Below are 14,877 nucleotides of genomic sequence, written 5' to 3'. Positions count from 1 at the left end.
ATATTAATCATCAAAGCACACCCATTTTTATTATTATGTTCATTATTGAATCCTATTGGAATTAATTTGTAGAATCCCATTTTATCATAATGCAAATGGGATTCAGCTTATATATTTTCTAAATATTTCTAAAACAACCATATAATATTTTAAAAGAGTAGTTATCGGGTTTCCCTGATGGCGCAGTGGTTGAGAGTCCACCTGCCGATGCAGGGGACACGGGTTCGTGCCCTGGTCCGGGAGGATCCCACATGCCACGGAGCAGCTAGGCCCGTGAGCCATGGCCGCTGAGCCTGCGCATCCGGAGCCTGTGCTCCGCAACGGGAGGGGCTGCAACAGTGAGAGGCCCACGTACCACAAAAACAAAAAGTAGTAGTGATCATACGGTTTTTAAACAAACATGACTGACTAATTAAATACTTTTCTGTATTATGATAAAATAGTAAATGCTCTATAGATATTTAGGTGGACTTTTAAAATTTGACAACACATATTATCCAGTCTTTAGGAAAATAAAGCAAGGAGGGAAGATGAGTACAACAAGTTAAAATAGGGTAGCCATGAGAGGCCCCTTTATTTAGAGTTATATTTGAGCAAAGGGTTAAGGTGGATGAGGGAGCTAGCATGTGAATATGTGGAAGAGGAACATTATGATCAGAAGGAAGAGCAAGTGCAAAGGCCCTGGGGTAGGACCCTAATTGGCAAGTACAAAATTCATCAAGAAAGCCATTGTGGCTAAAACGATATGTAAGATAAGAAGTCTGGAGGGGCATACATTGAAGCAGTAAGGAACAGATATGTGGAAATTTTCAGGATATTATAAATACTTTTTTTTTTTTTTTGCTGTTCTAAATGATATGAAGAAGGCATTGTAAATTTTTTTAGAAAAAAAGGAACACGCTCTAAGTATATTTTAGAAAGGATCAGTCTAGCTTTTGTATTAAGAACATATACTAGAGGAACAGATAATGGAATCAGGGAGCTCTTTAAAAGACTTTTGCTATGATCCAGATTTGGACCAGAGAGGGATTACTGGAGGGGTGAGAAAATTTCTAATTCTCTATATGTTTTTTAAAGTTTAGCCAGTTTTGATGTGGTATGTGAGAGAAAGGGAGAAGGCAAGGAAGACACCTGAGTTTGGGCCTAGGCAGCTAGAAAGACAGAGTTCCCATCAACTGATGTGTGTGGAAGACTGAGATACGGGCAGGTTAGGAATGTGTCAAGAAGACCAAATCTGAGATGTCTCTTAGATATCCAAACAGAGATGTTAGGTAGGCCACTGAATAGATAAATATTGCATTCATAGTAGATGCAAATATGGGAGCCTTCAGCATACAGTCTGCATGAGATTGTCATGGGAGTTAGTACAGAGAGAAAAGAAAGGACCATGGGCCTTGGGACACTCCATCTTTAAGAGGTTGAAGATATAAGGAGGAATCAGCAAGTGGGACTGAGGAGGAATGACCAGTGATGGAAGAGGAAGAACAATAGTGATGGGGAATGGCCCTGGAAGGCCGACATTAAAACGTTCTCCTGGGAAGGGAGTGATAGATCACTTGTGTCCAATAGTGCTGCAATTTGATGAGAACTGAGAAATACATTAAGTTTTAATACCATCGTGGTCATTGGTGTCCTTGACTAGGAGATTTTCAGTGTTTTGGTTGGGGAATAATTTCATTGGAGTTCCTTTAAGGAAAAAATCAGATGATAAAGATTGAAGAAAAGCAGCATTTATACTACAACGTGGGAATATTATAGTAGAACATGTAATAATACTAAGCTGTTGATATACACAAGCTCATTAAATCCTCATAGAAATTCTTGAGGCAGGGACCCTTAACACTCTCCACTAAGGACAGAATAGTGACTTTAAATTTACAAAGTAAGGAGTACAAGGGTTAGACACAAATGAGGTTTATCTGATGCCAGATTTCAAGTGTGTAACCTGACTCTTATCTCACATTCTGGAAGAACAGGAAAGAGAGAGGTTATTGAGAAAATGCCATCTGAGTTCAATTTCAAAGAACGAAAAGTAGAAGAATATGCCAAGTATAGAAAGTGATGAGACAGGAAAGAATAATGAAAACAGTTCATAATAAGCATCATTTTTGCTGTAATCTTTACTGTCTTTTCTGCCTGATTTTCTTTAGCTCTGTGTAAATTTCCTGTAGATTTGTGACTATGTGCTTACAATAATTTATACAGTCTGTGCTGCCATTCTAAGACATGTAAGAAAAGAAGAAATGGGTGGAGAGGAAGTATTTGATTACACTGAGAAATAAAAGATTCATGGAAAATAAGCTAAAAATCAAGCTATTTTTTAAATTATGATGAATTAAAAAGAAATAATTTTTACTCTCAGATTATTATTGAATTATTTTACTTGTTTTGTGTGTTTAGGAATTTAATATTAACATTGGTTGGTTGCAAGCATGAGCCTGAAATAAGTAAAAGATCTCTAAAGATCTCAGAGTTTCATGTTCACATGCAGCACACATCACACTGCAAATATGTAGAAAAACTTTGTGTCTATTAATATACAAACTAAACCTTATTTTGAAGAATAATACTATTTAAAGCTAATCTATGTGTTAAATCTATAATCTGTTGACCAAACTGAAGCTCCCTTGGTAAATTTTCATATCTTCTAAGTACCTGAACATTTTAAGAATACCCCTTAATTAAATATAATTCCTTTACAGTTAATTGGCATTGATTTGCAATCATGCCTTATAATCATATTTTAAAATCATCATTCTCTTTATGGAGAAAATCAAATCTAAAAATTTTCAGTTTACTTCTTATTTTGTTAATTTCCCTACTTACCTCTAACTTTCCTTATGGAATATTGGATAATCATCAGATCTAGTGCTGAAGGAATCTTACTATAAAATGAACAATTTATTTTAAATATCAGACAGTTACAACTGAATTCTTAAAGATAAGTTTTCAAGCAAGAGTTCACTTTTTTCCCATTTGCATAATTTTAAATTATTGGGTTGTACCTATAAAGAATGATTACCCATTAGTGATAGTGAGATGATGTATAAATTCAAAGACTCACCCAGTTTGGTCTGATCTCTGTGTCCTGCTGAGTCACCCAGTTCTCCATGTGATATACGTGGTCCTCTCACAGAGAACTATACAAGATGCAAACGCCTCTCTTAGTCCAGTCAATGTACCTGCTCTTGCTGGTCTTTTTGAACAACCTAATAATTTCTCTCCCATGTTTCCTTGTTCAAATCCTAATTACCCTATAAGGCCCAATTCTATAGTCACCTCCTTCCTCAGATATCCCTGATCCTTTGCTATGGAAAGAATTTTCAATTCCCAATACCAAATTGAACTTTATTTGTATATCATTTCTCAGGGGACATTTGCTACTTTCTGTATTTTATTTTAGTTATTTCTGTGCATGCCCTACTGATCTTAACTTTATGTTTTACTGGTTTCATTTTTCACTGTCGATTCTCTTATACCATGGCTTCCAAATCTGGATTTACTGCAGTCCACCGCCTAGTCATTTAAATTACACATTGATTAAATTTTCAGTGAGGGATCATGGATGTGTTTATTCCAAAACCCTTGAATATCTGAAAATATCTTTTGTGTTGACATCACATATGACAAGAGCACCATAAAAAAGCTAATGATATCTAATCCATAACATATGTTTTAGTGAAAATTCATAACTAATCATTGTATCCATGAAATAGCAACCATAGTGACTTTTACTTTGTACACTTTCAGTTTTTAAAAATGACCTTACATGAATGAATGGCATGATTTAAATTTCTCATTCTAGGATATATTTCTGAGCTGTAAAGTTGTATGTGCAAATGCCTATGTAACAACTTTTCATATAATAACTGTCACAAGAAACTTTTCACCAATACTACTCCTTCATAGTCATACCATCTTGGGTAATGGCACCATCTCCATGCAATCTCTCTAGGTATAAACATGGAAGTCATTTTTGACACTCCCCTATATTTTCCATAGGTCAAAAATATATTTTAAATAAAACCATTCTGTCACTTCCATGATCAAAGATTATATTTATCTTTTATTGTTTTTACGGTAACAGCCTCTTAACCAGCTTCTTAATTATCCCCTTTCTAATTCCTTTTCTATGGGAATTTAAAATATTCTTAAATCATCTTCCAAAAATAGTATCAAATTACATAACTCACCTGCATAAAACTCAATAATTTTGCAATGCATTTTTTTTTTTTTTTTTTTTGGCGGTACGCAGGCCTCTCACTGCTGTGGCCTCTGCCGCTGCCGAGCACAGGCTCCGGACGCGTAAGCTCAGCAGCCATGGCTCACAGGCCTAGCCGCTCTGCAGCATGTGGGATCCTCGCAGACCGGGGCACGAACCCGTGTTCCCTGCATCAGCAGGCAGACTCTCAACCACTGCGCCACCAAGGAAGCCCTTGCTTTACATTTTAAATTCACCTTTTAACAGTTGTCTTGACATGTGACTATTACTATACTACCTTAGTGCTTAAATAATGTCCTATTATTTACAAAAATAAAATAAATCACACCATTGACACCACCGCGAAAAGCACTCTTTTTCCTCTTCTCTTAATATGCTCAGGCAAATACTAGAAGGAGAGGTTTTGTGAAGGCAAAGCTTGCTTTAGGCCCTAAAATGTAAACATTAACTGCAGCAAAGACCACAAGCCTAACCATCTTTTTGGAAATTGCAGAAGTCAGGAAATGCCAATATAAAAAGTAACTCTTATTCTTTCTGATTATATTACTGCTATTAAAGCTTACGCACACATGCAGACTTTAACATATCAAGAAAGTATGTGTACAAACAGTATATAAGACTCTTTGTGGACTGAGAACATTTCTTCATTACCCATTATTCTCCTCTTACTTTCTATATTTCAAAAAAAATATATAAAAATATATATAATATATGAATGTATAAATATTTATTATATATTATTGTTAAATATATAAATTATAATTAATATATTAAATTATTATATTTATATATTTTTATATATATTATATATATATAATATATATCTCCTCTTGTCTCTTAAAGTACACCAAGGTTGTTACTACAGGTGGGACTTAGGCTCTTCTATCTGTCCTGATGAATAAAAATGTTCTCAGCAAGTCAGTGTTTTCAAGCTTATATTCTAAAATGTATACCTAAATGACAAATATTCTTATTAAAGTAAATAGATTAATTCTGCTAATTTAAATATAAATTTAAAATTATTTTCAACAAATATATGGAATACATCAAATGCAAATAAATATTTCCTGCATTTATACTTTATTTATTGAAGAAAGCTGAACAAGTTGACATTTTTGGTCCAAAGATAATAGCAAATCTTGTAAAAGGGCTATTTTCAAATATTAATAAAATGTTAATCTAGAAACAAGTGCATGCTTACATGAAAGAAAACAGAACATTTTGAAAATAATATAGTTTGTTATTATAAAATGAAGCCCTAATCTAAATTCAGAGTTATCCATTTTTAAGATTGCTAGTCTTTAAAAATAATTAGATTTAGGAATTAGATATTTAGTACTTACTTTTTCTGACATGAAGGTGTTTAAAGCCGCTATAGAGGACTGAAGAATGAGCTTATTCTACTATGGCACCACTATTACAGGAACTTCATCCTTAACATATATTCATTATTATCTTCGAGCAAATAAGTGAAGGAAGAAAGGGAGTAAATCATGTGAAGAGCTATGAGAAAGATGTTGGATAGGGGGGAAAAAAAGTGATCTGTTTTGGACAAGTGAAATTTGTGATGCTTTTTATGTTCAAACTTTTATGACTATATACAAAGCAGAGTAAAAGTTGGTTTGTATTTATTGTATCATTTAATTATCATAAAATTTCATAAATTTAGCATTATTATTATTCTCACTTTTGGGAAAGGAAGCTGAGGCATATATGGGATAAGCAATTCTTCAAGGTCATGCATCCGGTATACAGCAAAAGGAAATCGAGGACTTAGGTCTGTAGGCTTCAAAGCCCATGTGTTCTCCTGTGCAGTACATTATCTAAACTACATTATGTTCAAATAACCAAATCCAATAGACAATGGTGCATTTTTAGGCATGTGTAAAAATTGATGAAACTGTTAGTTATTCTAACCAGGATTTCCTAGAAAGTTTATCACACCCAAATAGTTTTGTACCCTATGCCTAAGTTTTAAAAAATTGCTTAAGAGTTGAAACTTTCAAACTAGAGTATTAAGAACAGAATACTTTTTTCCACGATTTTACAAATGAGTTAACTCCTTCTAGCATATTTGCCCCAACTAATTGTTGTCATAAAATTATAGCTCATACAAAGTTATATGTAGGTTAGTCTTCTTATGCAATAGCCCGGGGCTAAATAAATGTAACCATACAGTCTAATATAATATGATTTTATAAGCAATGGAATAAATTTGTGCAAAGTACTCCATATGTTTATATCCCCAGAGGCAAAACTCTGATAGAAGCAGTGAAGCCAAAGGGGGTGGATGACAGGGATAATTGCAGACTAATTTCTAAGCTAACATTTAGTAATTTTAAAAAATAATTGATACAAAACTGCCTTAAACATAAAGGATTTGACCATTCCAACTAATTTTGTTGCTGAAAAGGAATCACAGACTTTGGCTCTCCAAATGAAGCTAAAGAGACCAACAGTGAATAACTGTCAGTCTTGTTTATTGCAATTTGTCGACAGTGTAGATTTTTGTGGAAAGAGCCAAAAGATACTTGCCTGGTGTTAACACAATTTTTGGTGCACTGTGTTTAGCTCTGCTTTATGCTTTTACTTTACTTTAATTGGTTGGCATAGGTTATGCTAAAATTTGTTCTATTTTATACACAAAATGCAGTTATAGTATACTTCTAATACCTTGAAATGGGAACATTGAAAGGAGAGCAAAGTTATTTTATTTAAGGACCCATTCCTCCATTATGAAAAATTGGTTTCAATATAAGAACAAGGGATTCTGGGGAAATGACAGTAGCATGATATTTAATCCCCTCAAATACCTTTATAAAAGCAGATAGAACAATTAAATAGTAATCCCAAATGGATGGACCACATTTACAACAATATTAGATTACAAGGTATCTTCACAGACCCCAAATACAAGGGGTGGGGAGAAAACAGTTACAAGCCCTGTGTTGTCTCAGCCTTTGTACAGATGGAAGAATGATGAAACAATTAGACATTTTAAGATCTGAAGGCAGGATATTCACCAGGAGCCAATTTGAAAACAGCAGTTAAAATTAGGAGAAATTTTGCCTAATCCACACTTGGTCAGTGTAACTGTCTGTAGGAAGGTCTGGCAGGGCTGGAACAGTCTAGCCCCTTTGAATTTTTAAATTGATTAAGCGTGACCAACTTCCAGAACAAAGTTCCACACTACGGGGGAAAAAAACCCCCCAAAAACCTGAGAACTGAATTTCTGAATTCAGCTTATCAGGATAAGGCCAATAGAAATGAAGAAAAGAAAAAGTCAGATAAAAGTGGGGGAGGGAAATTGAGCCAGAAAAATCATATTTTTAAATACTAATAATAAAGAAAACAGATGTGAGAGCTCTGTGAAGTTATAAAATCTATTCTGAAAGAAACTTCCTTTTAAAATTTCAGGAAATTTATAAAATTTCAAATGTTCATATGAAAATAAGCCTTGGATATATAGCTACCTATATAGAACTAAGATTAAATGAGGAGAGGATATTGAGTATAATTACTATATGATAGGACAAAGTAGATTTAGTAATATTAGAAATAACTGAGGACAAAAAGAATGCATTTACAAATCTTTTAAATGTGGTCAGTAATCATATTAGTTTTGGAAGCATTTACATTGTTATGTGGAAACTAACGTCGGTATGATGTGGAATAAGGCAAATGGATAATTATTGCATATTGTAATTTTATCACCGCCTTCTGTACCTGAAAACAGAATTCTCAAGGTGAAAGAAGAATAGATGTAAAGTAGAAGAGGCTGAGTAGTCCTGCACTCCTGAATTTGAACTGGAAAAATAGTATAAACTCATTAGGCACTTTATCCATCCATTGATCAAGTCATTGTTCTATCAATGTTTATTTTCCTATAAGTTTCATCCACAAAATTGTATAGAAAGAAATCAGGTAAAAATAAGCATCCCTATATATGTGTTAGCATACGGTATTGTATATACACTACCAAATGCAAAATAGCTAGTGGGAAGCAGCTGCATAGCACAGGGAGATCAGCTCGGTGCTTTGTGACCACCTAGAGGGGTGGGATAGGGAGGGTGGGAGGGAGGTGCAAAAGGAAGGGGATATGGGGATATATGTATACACATAGCTAATTCACTTTGTTATCTAGCAGAAACTAACACAACATTGTAAAGAAATTATACTCCGATAAAGATGTTTAAAAAAAAAGCATCCGTAACATCCAGACTGTAGATTTAAATTACCTTTTCCCACTAAAGATAATGAGGACTTCTTGGAGGAATGGCTGATTCCAGTTCTGAGGCAGAAAATGACACAAAACAAATCTGGAATATCTTGTCATTGAAAAACTGTCGGGATCACATCTAAAGGAGATAAGAATCAATGTGAAGAGGTGCTATAACTAAAGATAAGATAATCTGAGCTTCAAAATGAATTTATATTAAGGAACTGAAATCCATCAAACACGTTTAAATACATGAGTTCCTAATGATACTTAAACAGCAATCTACTTACTTTAGGGAATGAGAAGAAACAAATTACCTGGAAATCTATAAAATAAAGGGAAAAATCAGGGATTTAACTTGTTTTTCCATTTAAAGTGTTACTTTTAAAATATTTTAAGTGATAAGTAAAAAAGAGAACTAATGCTTTATTAATATAACAAGTAGCAAACACTAATACTTAATTAACAGATGAAGGAAAGTGAAACTTTATGGAACTACCCCTGGTAATAACTAAAAAGAGAAATGATAAATCAACTCTCAGTGAATTAATGGATAGATGAATTAAGCATAGAAAGAGAAAGACAAGCTAGAAAACCAAAATCATGTGTGATCTTGCCTAAAAAAAAAAAAAAAAAAAAAACTAAGCTAAGTCTATTTTCTTCCAAGTTGCAGAAAATACAGAGGGCAGTGGAACATATGAATTGCAAAACGGGCATGTAATCAGCAAATCCAGACGGGAAAATTTAGATGGCTTGTGATTTTCAATTTGATAAGTTGTAAGGGGAAAAGAAAAGATAGAATTTGCACCTGTAAATTAAGAAGCTTAAGAGACATACCAAATTTTAAGAAAATGGGTGATACTAAACTACCATATATAAGGATGCATATTTAGATAATGAAAAAATTAAAATACACAAGAAAATAGCTGCACAAAAGACAGGATTGTGGGGGGGTGTTTTGAGGGTTGTGACTGAGATCTGGCAAATGAAAGGGTTTCTGGGCTTTCAAGCTATAGAATACCTATAATTCTATAGGTATCATATCTAAATAAGATAACTAGATATTTGTGTCTAATGGTACAGATACATGTAAATCTACAATTTTATAAAATAAAATGCCCTTTTACATTTAGCGTGTAGCATGGGTTTTATTTAAACATTATATTAAATAATTTTTACATCAATAAATATGTAACTAAAAGATATTTAAAATACATATAGCAATCTTTAAATTGCTATGACACAATTATTTTATTGTAATTATATTCATTATTTTTAGACAGGTTATTCATTTTTAACATTGTCCTAAACTGTGCTAAAATGACCATAAATAAAATTTGCAAAACATTTATATTTATAAGTATTTGTATGATTGTTGGCCTGAATGATGTGAAAAAAATAAGGACCTGGTATGTACTGATAAATTGCTTCCCTAGAAATGTGCCAATTTATACTTTATGTTATTTTCTATTTCCTGCAGTTTTGCAGCTGCTTATAATCTTTACATTTTTCATAAAGGTTTATGATCTTTAAATTTTTCACAGAACTTTAAACGTTTTCATAATCTTTTAAAAATTTACATTTAATATAGTCCCATTGCTAAAAAATTTAAAGCAAAGAAAAATTTACAGTTAAATTTGAAAACCAGGTATTTGCCGTGGGTTGCTGAGACTTTTCCTGAATGCTTATCATCATAGAACATGATGACTCATGTCAAGTTTCGTCATTGGATGTCCTCAATTATATCTTCCTGTTATTATTAGGGTAAAACTTGATTTCTTAAAAAAAATTTGTTGTGGAAAAAACACTTAATATATGCGGTCTACCCTTTTAACAAATTGTTATGTGCACTATGTATTTTTGTTGAGGTACAATGTTGTAAAGCAGATCTGTAGAGTTTATTCATTTTTCTTGAATGAAACTTTATGCCCATTGATTAGATTTCCCTTCCCTCCAGTGGCTGGCAACCATCTTATCACTCTTGAGTTTGACTACTGTAGATACTGCGTATAAGTGGAATCACGCAGTATTTTTTTTTCTGTGACTGGCTTATTTCACTAAGCATAATGCTCTCAAATTTCATCCTTCACATATTGCAGAATTTCCTTCTTTGTAAAGTCTCAATAGAATTACGTTGTGTGTGTGTATATATATATATATATATATATATATATATATATATATACCACAGTTTCTTTATCCATTTATCTGTCGAGGGAAATTTATGTTGTTTGCACATTAAAGCTTGATTTTTATAGATATATTCTATTTTGTTAAATTTGTTTTCTTTTTTAGTCTATTTTTTTCCATTAAGCATTTCATCTTTATCTTATTTTATTTCAAGTATTCCTTGTACATTTAGTGTAAAGATCCTTTATCTGCCTTGTAGAACTTCCAAATGGTTGACCTTTTACTTTCAAAAATTTTATTTTCCCTATGCAGGCAGTGTACATGTAGTCAGTGCTGTTTCCCACGATAGTCTCATGTTGCTCTTGTTGGGTATTTTGCTTTTCTCTTATGTTTGTTACTGGGAATTTAATTGTATTTATTTTTATATTCAAATATTAAAGCCTTTGGGAATTTGCTTTTATGCATGGTGTAAAATGGAAAAATCATACAAGCAAAACTAAAATTCTTCCAAATTTCAAGTCTTTTATGAAATAAAGTTTGAATAAACTTAGGAATATTTAGATATTATCAGTGAAATATAAAGCACTTAATGATGGAAGCATATTAATTTTAGAATGTCTAGATTTCAGTGAGGAAGTTTTCTAGGACTTAACAGTGTTTTTATACTATGATGTTAATAACTTGATCTCTTGTCAATTAACTTACGGTATGGTAATTTAAATAACTTTTTTGTGCTAATTGGTAGAATAGTTTTGTAATTTTGCAAGTATATCCTTTGTATGTGTATAAGCAACTTGACAATATTAATTTTATCTACCAGTTCTCCCAATAACCTGTCTAGTATATTTTCTGTTGATTAACCTATTATTTGACTAGATGATTAAACTAATAACTTTTTTTTATATAGACACAATCTATGCATATGTTGGTAACAACCACTTGGGATTTATTTATTCTAGAAAGCATAATGTTTAAGTTAATTGTCAAAATTCTATAGAATGTAAAGCACGACATTTGAATTAGACATCATATGTCTAATTCTAACTATGAAAGCTTAATATTATATTTTCGAGTTGAACAATAGATTGGCACTGCATCAATTGTGCTCTCCTGTAGAGCTCTTAAAGTATGACAGTATATACTAGCATCCCACACGTGTTCTTAAACTTTGTTCTTTTTGCTCTTCACATTTCACACAATCAGATAAGTCTAATGATATAGAACTGAAACGAAAGAGTTTCTTCATTCCACATTCTTAATGAATTCCATCTTTGTCGCAATTGCATTACGTTTATGATACATCTTTTTATGACTCGTATCAGCACTTTAATTTCTTTTGTTTTCTAGTAATTTATACAAAATAAGGAAAAATTCAATAAAGTATCTTATTAATTGCACAAACACTATAGAGAAAGATGACACTGCAATAGCCAAAATTTTGCTCTCTGACAGCATGACCAAAGTATAAAAGTCAAAATTTTCAAACAAAATATAGTTTAGGAGTGACAATATTACATATATATATATATATATATATATGGATTGTTAAAAACTCAAACATAGAAAAGGCAAGATTAGGGAGGGTGGGAGGGAGAGGCAAGAGGGAGGATATATGAGGATGTGTGTATATGTATAGGTGATTCACTTTTTTATAAAGCAGAAACTACCACAGCATTGTAAAGCAATTATACTCCAATAAAGATGTTAAAAAATCAATAAAATAAAATAAATAGAATCATAATATAAAAAAAGAAAAAAATTTTATTCCAAGTGTGATAGCATATTCATTTTAAGAATCTAGTAGAAAATTAAAATGTTTCTTTGAATACTATATAATTGCCTATGAATTATTAAACTGTAATTGAAGAGAAAAATAAAATCCATCGATCCTTTCTATCTTGATGTACCTCTCCTAACCTTATCTATCTTAAGAAATTACAGGGAATTCCCTGGTAGTCCAGTGGTTAAGACTTGGTGCTTTCACTGCAGTGGCCTGGGGTTCAATCCCTGGTTGGGGAACTAAGATCCTGTAAGCCCCACAGTGTGGCCAAAACAAATAATAAAATAAATAAATAAATAATTTTTTTAAAAAAGGAATTACATCATCATTCTTTCAGTTGCTCAGGCCAAAACCTTTTAATATTTTCTTAAAATTAAAAGAATATTTAGGGCTTCCCTGGTGGCGTAGTGGTTGAGAGTCTGCCTGCCGATGCTAGGGAACACGGGTTCGTGCCCTGGTCCGGGAGGATCCCACATGCCGCCGAGCTGCTAGGCACGTGAGCCATGGCTGCTGAGCCTGCGCGTCTGGAGTCTGTGCTCCGCAACGGGAGAGGCCACAACAGTGAGAGGCCCACGTACCAAAAAAAAAAAAGAATATTTAAGTTATTCTTATTCCTTACTTTTTCTCACACTCCACATCCAATATAACAGTAAACATTATTGTTTTTACATTGAAAATGTACCTAGAATCTTGCCACGTTTCACCATTTCCTGTTATCCTCGTCGTTCCAACAACTCTTCTTTTTCATGAACTATGTCTATTGGCCACCCAAATGGTTCCCTGCCTTTGTTCTTGCTTTTATACCACAAAGGTCCAATGTTAACAGAGCAGCTAGATTGATCCTTCTAAAACATAAAACATGTCTTGTCACTTCTCTGCCTAAAACTTTCCAATGGATTTTTATTTTGTTTAGAGTAATATCCAAATTATTTACAATGGCCCACAGTGTTGTATACAGCCTTCCTTCCAATATGTCTCTGACCTGATCTCTTACTTGTGCCCTTGCTGACTCTGCTCTATCCAAACTGGAGTCCCTTCTAATCCTTGAACATGCTAACTAGCCTCCCACATCTGTAGTTACTGTTTATTCAGCCTGGCGCTATCTTTCTTCAGACATATGAATGGTTTGCTTTCTCCCTATTTTTAGGTTTTTATTGAAATATCTACTTTTTAGTGATGCCTCCCAAAGCAACCTGTTTGAAATAACAATACCACCTCTCTTGACCTCCATCTCACATAGCAGTAGCACCATCTGATGTACGTATTTTGCTTACTTAGTTGTGCTAAGTCTATTTCCACAACAAGAATTTAAGCTCCACAGAGAGAAAATGTTTTCCTATTTTGTTCACTGTTGTAACAGCCCAACACCTAGATTAGTGTTTGTGACATACTATATTCCCCATAAATATTTATGGAATAAATTGAGGACCGTAAATTTGTATTACAGCTTATGCGTTTGGCAACTATTCATTGAGTAATATTGGTTAGGACCTCCTGACACTGTGATATCATGTGATCCAGACCTCCCCCACAGGTGCCCCCCTTTCTCTATGTACCTACACCTTTGCAGTTCACCTGCATCCTGGAGAGTTGCTTCCTGCTTACCTGGTGACACTGAACCACCTATAGTCCAGGAAAATCAGCAAACTTCTCTCCTTTCGAGTGGGCTGGCTGCAAGTACACCTTATCCTTGGATGTGTTAAAATAAATTTCTAGGCCCAAGATGGAGTTGCTCCTGCCCAGGGTGACACTTCAGCAAACAGAAACTTAGATAACTCTCATGTCCCTGTAGATGCTCTTCTTGGCCTGAAACTCAAGATATCCTTATGCCAATCCACAAACACCAAGCCAACTCTGGGCTCTATACTAATTTCTTTGTTCCTTCTTACCCCAATCAAGGTTGATTATATGGCTCCAGCCAATCAGATACTTTCTGTTTTTCTCTTCCTGTTTCTTTATTCTTTATCCTATAATAGGTACCTGCCTTCTGCCCTATTTTGCAGTTCTCTGAAAGGAGACTGTTCACTTCAGGAACTGTTAAATGAAGTTTCTTTTTAACACTTAAATTGTCTTCTTTAATCATTTTTTAACAGGTTTTATGATGAGGAATGGGATCCTAAGCTGACTGCTACTGGCCTATGGGACGATGAAGTGCCCAGGCAAAGCACCCACTGAACACTTTGAATTCACTGCTCCACTCATCATTACTGAGGGGCTTGGGTAAGTCACTGTTGGATTTAAGCTCCACTCCCTTGTGTGCAGCTCTCCAATCCAAACAAACTTTATTTTTAAAATACGCATATCTTGTTCCCAGGAAGTTTCTGGGGCTCTGGAAAGATTGCAGGGCTTATTAAAATTCCCAGAAATGTTCTGGGTCCCAGAAAGTTTCCAGGTTTGTTAGAACATCAAACATATGAAATGATAGTGATGATTAAATATATATATGTAAAATAGCTGTACACTGAAAATGACAAAACATTGACAAGAAAAACTAAGAAAAATGCTCTTTATCAGGTTGAAGAAGTA

This window comes from Phocoena phocoena, chromosome 11 (genome assembly GCF_963924675.1).
Source record: "Phocoena phocoena chromosome 11, mPhoPho1.1, whole genome shotgun sequence".
NCBI lineage: Eukaryota > Metazoa > Chordata > Mammalia > Artiodactyla > Phocoenidae > Phocoena > Phocoena phocoena.
The sequence above is the reverse complement of the archived record's forward strand: the minus strand, read 5'-3'. Positions refer to the sequence as shown.